This window comes from Coregonus clupeaformis, chromosome 10 (assembly GCF_020615455.1).
Source record: "Coregonus clupeaformis isolate EN_2021a chromosome 10, ASM2061545v1, whole genome shotgun sequence".
Lineage (NCBI taxonomy): Eukaryota > Metazoa > Chordata > Actinopteri > Salmoniformes > Salmonidae > Coregonus > Coregonus clupeaformis.
Window position 1 is genome coordinate 48,131,956 of NC_059201.1, and position 8,600 is coordinate 48,140,555.

Below are 8,600 nucleotides of genomic sequence, written 5' to 3' on the forward strand. Positions count from 1 at the left end.
AGTTGTCAATCAATTGACAAGTTTGATGTTTATAATGAAACAAACTGAGTCTAAATAAATCCACAGGATGATGACACTTTTTTATATTTTCTTTCTCCTGAACTGGCAGAAGAGTTTGAAATGGAAATAAATGCATTAGGATTGTTACATATTGGATCCTGTGGATGTGACTTCCTTCTACTTCTCTTGAAGCAGTCTGCTTTTATACACATTGGGGTGTCCGAGACAACGATGCTGATTATGCTGTGATGACAAGAAATCCGCTGACACTGTCCTTGATTATAATGGTTTATTACATCAAAGATCACAGTATCAATTTACAGACTCCTGCAGAAGTCCGGAGAACAACTGACCCAATCTCTAATATGTTGTTCCTCTCTCTGTCCTTTGTTTAAAACATGGTATTTATATCCTATGTAACATAAGATGGGTGGTTTTTGATAGACCAATCCCTGGCCTCCCCATATCTCCAAATGTCCTCTATTCCAAGAAGCCTATGTAGTAATGCTTTCCAGATGTTTCACCAAAGCAGAGTAAAGTTCCTCTATTACACCATTTGCAAATGTCAGCAAAATCATATATTTTCAGATACTACAACATCCTACACCAAACTATGCTGCTGATGTACTATGCTGCTGATGTAAAACCCTGCCAAATCTGTACTCAACATCTGCAGGAAACATGGTTAAGATAGACACCTAGAGGCAATATGGTTGACAATACTGGCAATAAAGCCAAATGGAAAGGTGGTGAACAGAATACCAGTATAACAGAATAGAATAGAATTGTTAGGCTATGGTTCAACCCAGCACTCAGAGAAACAACACGACAAAGGGAGTGGAAGAAACAAAAATATTTAATCAAAGTTAAAATTGTCTTAGTCCAAAAACAACTGAAGTAAAGGAACAGAGTGGGCTAGTCGGCTCCGGAGGAAGGAGAGGCTGAGGCAGGCAGGCAGGCAGGCAGGCAGGCAGGCAGGCAGACCGACAGGCAGGAAGGCAGGCTGGGAGATATGTCCGAAACTAAAGACAAAGCAAACGACAGGTTAAGGAGAGTGGAGAGCCAGGCTGAAGACAAAGACAAAATAACTTTACTGGTGAGCCAAGTTACCGCTCTGGTAAGAACAACGATCTGGCGCCGGTGGAGAGCCATGCCCCGGAATTAGTAGTGCAGGTTGATTAGAGAATAGGATGCAGCTGCGTAGGCAGGAATCACTGGAAACAACCCGCAGCTGCACAGGAGAGGCAGATCCTGAGCACGCCCCTGATCCACTCCAGACACACCCACATAAAGGGGACACACACACATACAGATACAACAGAAAAAGAGGGGACAAAACAAGGAGGAAGGGAAACAGAAAAGGGAGAGACAAGCTGCCCACATAACAGTACCCCCCTCAATGGTCGCCACCTGGCGACCCACCAGGCCTGTCAGGGTTGTCGTGATGGAAGTCCGTGATCAGCTGAGGATCCAACACAAAAACGCTTAGGGACCCAAGACCTCTCCTCTGGTCCATAACCTTCCCAATCGACTAGGTATTGGAGACCCCTACCCCGCCTCCGAGAGTCCAGGAGCCTACTGACGGTGTAGGCCGGATGGTCGTCAATGAGGCGAACAGGTGGAGGTGGATCAGCCGGGCGGACACAAAAGGCTGGAGGACACAGGTTTCAGTTGGGAGACGTGGAAAGTAGGGTGTATCTTCATGGCTGAAGGCAACTTCAAACGAACCGCAGCGGGGTTAATGATGGACTCCACCACAAACGGACCCAGGTACCGAGGAGACAGCTTGCGTGATTTGGTACGAAGAGGTACGTTCTTAGATGACAGCCAAACCTCTTGACCAGGATGAAACACAGGTGCGGGAGTCCTGCTCCTATCCGCTGTTGTCTTGTTCCTGTCGGTGGTCCGAAGCAATGCTTCCCGAGCGTCGCTCCACACTCTCTGGCAGCGGCGGAGGTTCTCCTGAACCGAAGGAACAGCCAATTCCTTCTCCTGAGCAGGAAACAGAGGGGGTTGATAACCCATGGTAACCTCGAAGGGTGAAAGACCGGTGGCAGAGGCGGTGAGGGAGTTGTGGGCGTACTCTATCCAGGGCAGATGTTTGGCCCAGGATGATGGATGTTGAGCAGCCACACAACGAAGGGTTGCTTCGAGGTTTTGATTGGCTCTTTCTGTTTGACCGTTGGTCTGGGGATGAAACCCTGAGGACAGACTAACGGAAGCACCCAAAGCAGAACAGAAAACCTTCCAAACACGGGGAAGTAAACTGTGGGCCTCTATCAGATACGATGTCCACAGGTATTCCATGGGGACGGAATACATGTTGGACTAGGAGGTCCGCTGTCTCACTGGCAGACGGTAATTTTGGTAATGCTATATAGTGGACAGATTTAGAGAATCTGTCCACAATGGTAAGTATAGTATCATTACCTTCAGACTTGGGTAGGCCGGTGACAAAATCCATGGCAATGTGGGACCAGGGACGGCTGGGAACTGGGAGGGGTAGCAGCAGCCCCGAAGGGGACTGATGGGAGGCTTTGCCCCGAGCACAGGTTGAACAGGCTGCCACAAAAGCCCGAACGTCAGTTTCCATTGAAGGCCACCAAAAATGTCTCCTAAGCAGCGTCAACGTGCGTCTCATCCCAGGGTGACCAGCAAAACGGGAGGTGTGAATCCACTGCAACACCTGAGACCGGACCGTCTCGGGAACAAAGAGTAGGTTGGGAGGTCCATCACCCGGTCCCGGGTCCGTGGCAAGTGCAGTCTTCACAAGAGACTCGATCTCCCACTGAACAGCCGCCACGACGCATGAGGAAGGCAGGACTGCCTCAGGCTCGCTGGTCTCCGAAGGGTCAGCAAACTGGCGGGACAAAGCATCTGGTTTAACATTTCTTGACCCCGGTCTGTATGTAAGAATAAAGTTAAACCTACTAAAAAACAGGGCCCATCTGGCTTGGCGTGAGTTGAGTCTCTTAGTGGCTTGGATGTAAGCCAAGTTCTTGTGGTCTGTCCAGACCACAAACGGCAGTTCAGCTCCATCCAGCCAGTGCCGCCATTCTTCCAGTGCTAGCTTGACCGCCAGCAGTTCTCGGTTTCCAACGTCGTAATTCCGTTCTGTGGGTGACAATTTTTGGAGAAAAAAGCACAGGGGTGAAGCTTTTGGTCAGTGGGGGAGCGCTGGGAGAGGACGGCTCCCACACCTGAGTCCGACGCGTCCACCTCCACAACAAACTGCAGAGAGGTATTGGGGTGTATCAACACAGGGGAGGTGGAAAACAGTTCCTTCAAAACCCCTACCGCCTGCTCCGCCTCAGGGGACCACAGAAAAGGGACTTTTGGGGATGTGAGTCTAGTAAGGGGTGCCACCACTTTACTAAAACCCTTAATGAACCTACGGTAGAAGTTAGCAAAGCCCAAAAATCGTTGAAGTTGCTTACGGGTGGTGGGTATGGGCCATTCCGTCACTGCCCGGATCTTCTCGGGGTCCGCCTTCACCTGCCCGCTCTCAATGATGAAACCAAGGAACGATGTAGACTGTTTGTGGAACTCACACTTCTCTGCTTTGACGTACAGCTTGTTCTCCAAGAGCCGTTGAAGGACTTGACGGACGTGTGACTCATGCTCCTCGGGTGACTTGGAAAAAACAAGAATATCATCCAGGTATACAAAGACAAAACGGTTCAAAAAATCCCTAAGAACATCGTTCACCATGGCTTGGAAAACCGCAGGGGCATTTGAAAGCCCAAAGGGCATGACCAAATACTCAAAATGTCCCAGTGGAGTGTTGAAAGCGGTTTTCCACTCATCTCCCTTTCGGATACGGACAAGGTGATAAGCATTCCTGAGGTCGAGCTTGGAAAACACTGTGGCGCCATGCAGAGGTTCAAAAGCTGAGTTGATGAGTGGAAGGGGATACTTGTTTTTAACAGTTATGTTGTTTAAACCCCTGAAATCGATACAGGGGCGTAACGACTTGTCCTTCTTTTCCACGAAAAAGAAACCTGCACCCAAAGGAGACGACGAGGGACGGATTATGCCAGAGACCAGAGAATCACCAATGTACTGCTCCATTGCCTCTCTTTCCGGTCGGGACAGATTGTATAACCGACTAGAGGGCAAGGGAGCACCAGGAAGCAGTTCAATAGGGCAATCATAAGGCCTATGTGGTGGTAGAGACAGAGCCTTGTCCTTACTGAAAACCTCCGCTAAGTCATGGTATTCTTTGGGGACAGATGACAGATCAAGAGGAGCTGAGGGAGGAGTTGGGTTACACTTAGTGGGGGGAACCGCTGACCTCAGGCACTCGGAATGGCAGTTAGTGCTCCAACTGAGAATGGTATGACGTGTCCAATCAATTTGTGGGTTGTGAAGAGCCAACCAGGGGAAGCCAAGGATTAGGGAGGTAGCTGAGCCAGACATAACTCTTAGCTGAATGCTTTCACAATGATTGCCAGAAATCACTAGGGGAAACGGGGGTGGTTTGATGAGTTATCTCCGCGAGGAGGCGCCCATCAAGGGCTGTGACCCGAATGGGGGTAGGTAGTGGCTCCATGGGGATACGAGCTTGTGTAACGAACTGGTGGCTAATAAAGTTATCTTCTGCACCTGAGTCTATGAGAGCTGAGAGTGGCAGGGAATGACTCTGGAAACGTAAGGTTACAGGTACTTGTAATCGGGGAATGATGGGTTCAGGATCTAACTCTGGGCTCGCAAGTAGACCCACCGTTACGAGCGAGCCTTGTCTTTTGGCCGCTTAGGGCATGTAGCCAGAATGTGTGTGGCGTCTCCACAGTACAGGCACTCACCCGCCTGGAGGCGCCGTTGCCGCTCTGCTGGAGGTAGTCGAGCTCGACCCACTTGCATAGGTTCCTCCTCTGTGCTCGGGATGGAATCAGGAACAAGAAGCTGCCGACTCCGGAGAGGCGAGACTCGAGTGGTTGAAGGCTGGGGAACTCGTCCTCCTAGATGTGGCCGATCGCCTCTCTCCCGACGCCTCTCCCGCAACCGATTGTCTAGCTTGATGGACAGGGAAACGAGAGAATGTAAATCATGTGGCTCATCACGAGCAGCCAGTTCATCCTTAATGGCTTCATTCAAACCGTTTAGAAATGCTCCTTGAAGTGCCACATTGTTCCACTTGGAGTCCGCTGCCAACGTCCAGAACTCAATAGAGTACTCTGCCACACTGTTAGAACCCCTGCCTCAAATTAAAAAGTATCTTGGAGGAATTACCCACATGGTCAGGATGGTCAAAAACAGTCTTCAATTTAGCAGAGAAATCAGCAAAAGTCAATCCAGTCAACGTTTGATCTGAGCACACAGCCTCAGCCCAAACCAGAGCTTTCCCTCTTAACAGCCCCAGAACATAATGTACCTTAGATGAATCAGTAGAAAACGACAGTGGTCTCTGCCGAAAAATCAAGTCACACTGAAGCAAAAATCCCCGGCACTTGTCCAATTCTCCATTGAACGGTTCAGGCGACGTGACAGGGGGTTCCCGACGGAACGAAGCCTGCCTAGTGTCCGAGGAAACAACTTGGGGTGCATCAAACTGGGGGTCAGAGAGAGATGGAGAACTGATAACAGACAATTTAGAGACGTGTGTAGTTAACTGAGTCACCTGGTTCAGCAGTTGATGATTATCTTCCACAAGAGTCCGAATCAACTGGTCATGCTGTCCTAGCAACGTTCCTTGAGCCTGGATAGCTTGTTGGAAGCCGTCTTTGTTTGCCCCGTGCTGTTTCTCTGTTGGGTCCATGGCCAGATCGTTCTGTTAGGCTATGGTTCAACCCAGCACTCAGAGAAACAACACGACAAAGGGAGTGGAAGAAACAAAAATATTTAATCAAAGTTAAAATTGTCTTAGTCCAAAAACAACTGAAGTAAAGGAACAGAGTGGGCTAGTCGGCTCCGGAGGAAGGAGAGGCTGAGGCAGGCAGGCAGGCAGGCAGGCAGGCAGGCAGGCAGGCAGGCAGGCAGGCAGGCAGGCAGACCGACAGGCAGGAAGGCAGGCAGGTTGGGAGATATGTCCGAAACTAAAGACAAAGCAAACGACAGGTTAAGGAGAGTGGAGAGCCAGGCTGAAGACAAAGACAAAATAACTTTACTGGTGAGCCAAGTTACCGCTCTGGTAAGAACAACGATCTGGCGCCGGTGGAGAGCCATGCCCCGGAATTAGTAGTGCAGGTTGATTAGAGAATAGGATGCAGCTGCGTAGGCAGGAATCACTGGAAACAACCCGCAGCTGCACAGGAGAGGCAGATCCTGAGCACGCCCCCTGATCCACTCCAGACACACCCACATAAAGGGGACACACACACATACAGATACAACAGAAAAAGAGGGGACAAAACAAGGAGGAAGGGAAACAGAAAAGGGAGAGACAAGCTGCCCACATAACAAGAATAGAATAGAATACTTGAATATATCATAAGGAAATGTGCTTTTCAACAAGCTACAGGCATACATACAGTGGCTTGTGAAAGTATTCACCCCCCTCTGCATTTTTCCTATTTTGTTGCCTTGCAACCTGGAATGAAAATGGATTTTGGGGGGGGTTGTATCTTTTGATTTACACAACATGCCTACCACTTTGAAGTTGCAAAATATTTTTTCTTGTGAAACAAACAAGAAATAAGACCAAAAAAAAACACAGAAAACAAGAGCGTGCATAACTATTCACCCCCCCCAAAGTCAATACTTTGTAGAGCCACCTTTTGCAGCAATTACAGCTACAAGTCTCTTTGGGTATGTCTCTATAAGCTTGGCACATCTAGCCACTGGGGTTTTTGCCCATTCTTCAAGGCAAAACTGCTCCAGCTCCTTCAAGTTGGATGGGTTCCGCTGGTGTACAGCAATCTTTAAGTCATACCACAGATTCTTAATTGGATTGAGGTCTGGGCTTTGACTAGGCCATTCCAAGACATTTAAATGTTTCCCCTTAAACCACTCAAGTGTTGCTTTAGCAGTATGCTTAGGATCATTGTCCTGCTGGAAGGTGAACCTCCGTCCCAGTCTCAAATCTCTGGAAGACTGAAACAGGTTTCCTTCAGAAATGTCCCTGTATTTAGCGCCATCCATCATTCCTTCAATTCTGACCAGTTTCCCAGTCCCTGCCGATGAAAAACATCCCCACAGCATGATGCTGCCACCACCATGCTTCACTGTGGGGATGGTGTTCTCGGGGTGATGAGAGGTGTTGGGTTTGCACCAGACATAGCGTTTTCCTTGATGGCCAAAAAGCTCAATTTTAGTCTCATCTGACCAGAGTACCTTCTTCCATATGTTTGGGGAGTCTCCCACATGCTGAACACCAAATGTGTTTGCTTATTTTTTTCTTTAAGCAATGGCTTTTTTCTGGCCACTCTTCCGTAAAGCCCAGCTCTGTGGAGGGTACAGCTTAAAGTGGTCCTATGGACAGATACTCAAATCTCCGCTGTGGAGCTTTGCAGCTCCTTCAGGATTATCTTTGGTCTCTTTGTTGCCTCTCTGATTAATGCCCTCCTTGCCTGGTCCGTGAGTTTTGGTGGGCGGCCCTCTCTTGGCAGGTTTGTTGTGGTGCCATATTTGTTCAATTTTTTAATAATGGATTTAATGGTGCTCCGTGGGATGTTCAAAGTTTCTGATATTTTTTCATAACCCAACCCTTATCTGTACTTCTCCACAACTTTGTCCCTGACCTGTTTGGAGAGCTCCTTGGTCTTCATGGTGCCATTTGCATGGTGGTGCCCCTTGCTTTGTGGTGTTGCAGACTCTGGGGCCTTTCAGAACAGGTGTATATATACTGAGATCATGTGACAGATCATATGACACAGATTGCACACAGGTGGACTTTATTTAACTAATTATGTGACTTCTGAAGGTAATTGGTTGCACCATATCTTATTTAGGGGCTTCATAGCAAAGGGGGTGAATACATATGCAAGCACCACTTTTCCGTTATTTATTTTTTAGAATTTTTTGAAACAGGTTATTTTTTTCATTTCACTTCACCAATTTGGACTATTTTGTGTATGTCCATTACATGAAATCCAAATAAAAATCAATTTAAATTACAGGTTGTAATGCAACAAAATAGGAAAAACGCCAAGGGGGATGAATACTTTTGCAAGGCACTGTATAGCATACAGACAGACAGACATCACATCAGATAACATACATCAGACTACATATATCAGGTGGTGAATAAATGAATAACCAATCCAATTAAATCGTGATGATTCTCATTTAGGATGTGGAATAGGGAGAGAAGAACACTCTGTGGGTTACTGACTGTCACAGAAGCTTAAAAGTTCTCAAACATATGATTTGGGTGAATTTAAACCTTTATACATGTTTTTTTTCTCCACAGTAAGACTGAATTTCAATATATGGATGTGCTAACTTAAAGCACTGTGCACATTCATTCCTAAAGTCTAAGTAAATGTTTTGTAAGCTAAACGTGAACTTTGCTCGTGCTGTTATTTGCTTTTTTATTCTGAAAAGCAAAGGACCGTAAAATCAATACAGGTGAAAGCACTGACTCACATGCGTTGGTGACACACTACGCTACGTGGTACGTGCTCATCGGACGGTGTGATGTCAACCACCGACATAAGTAT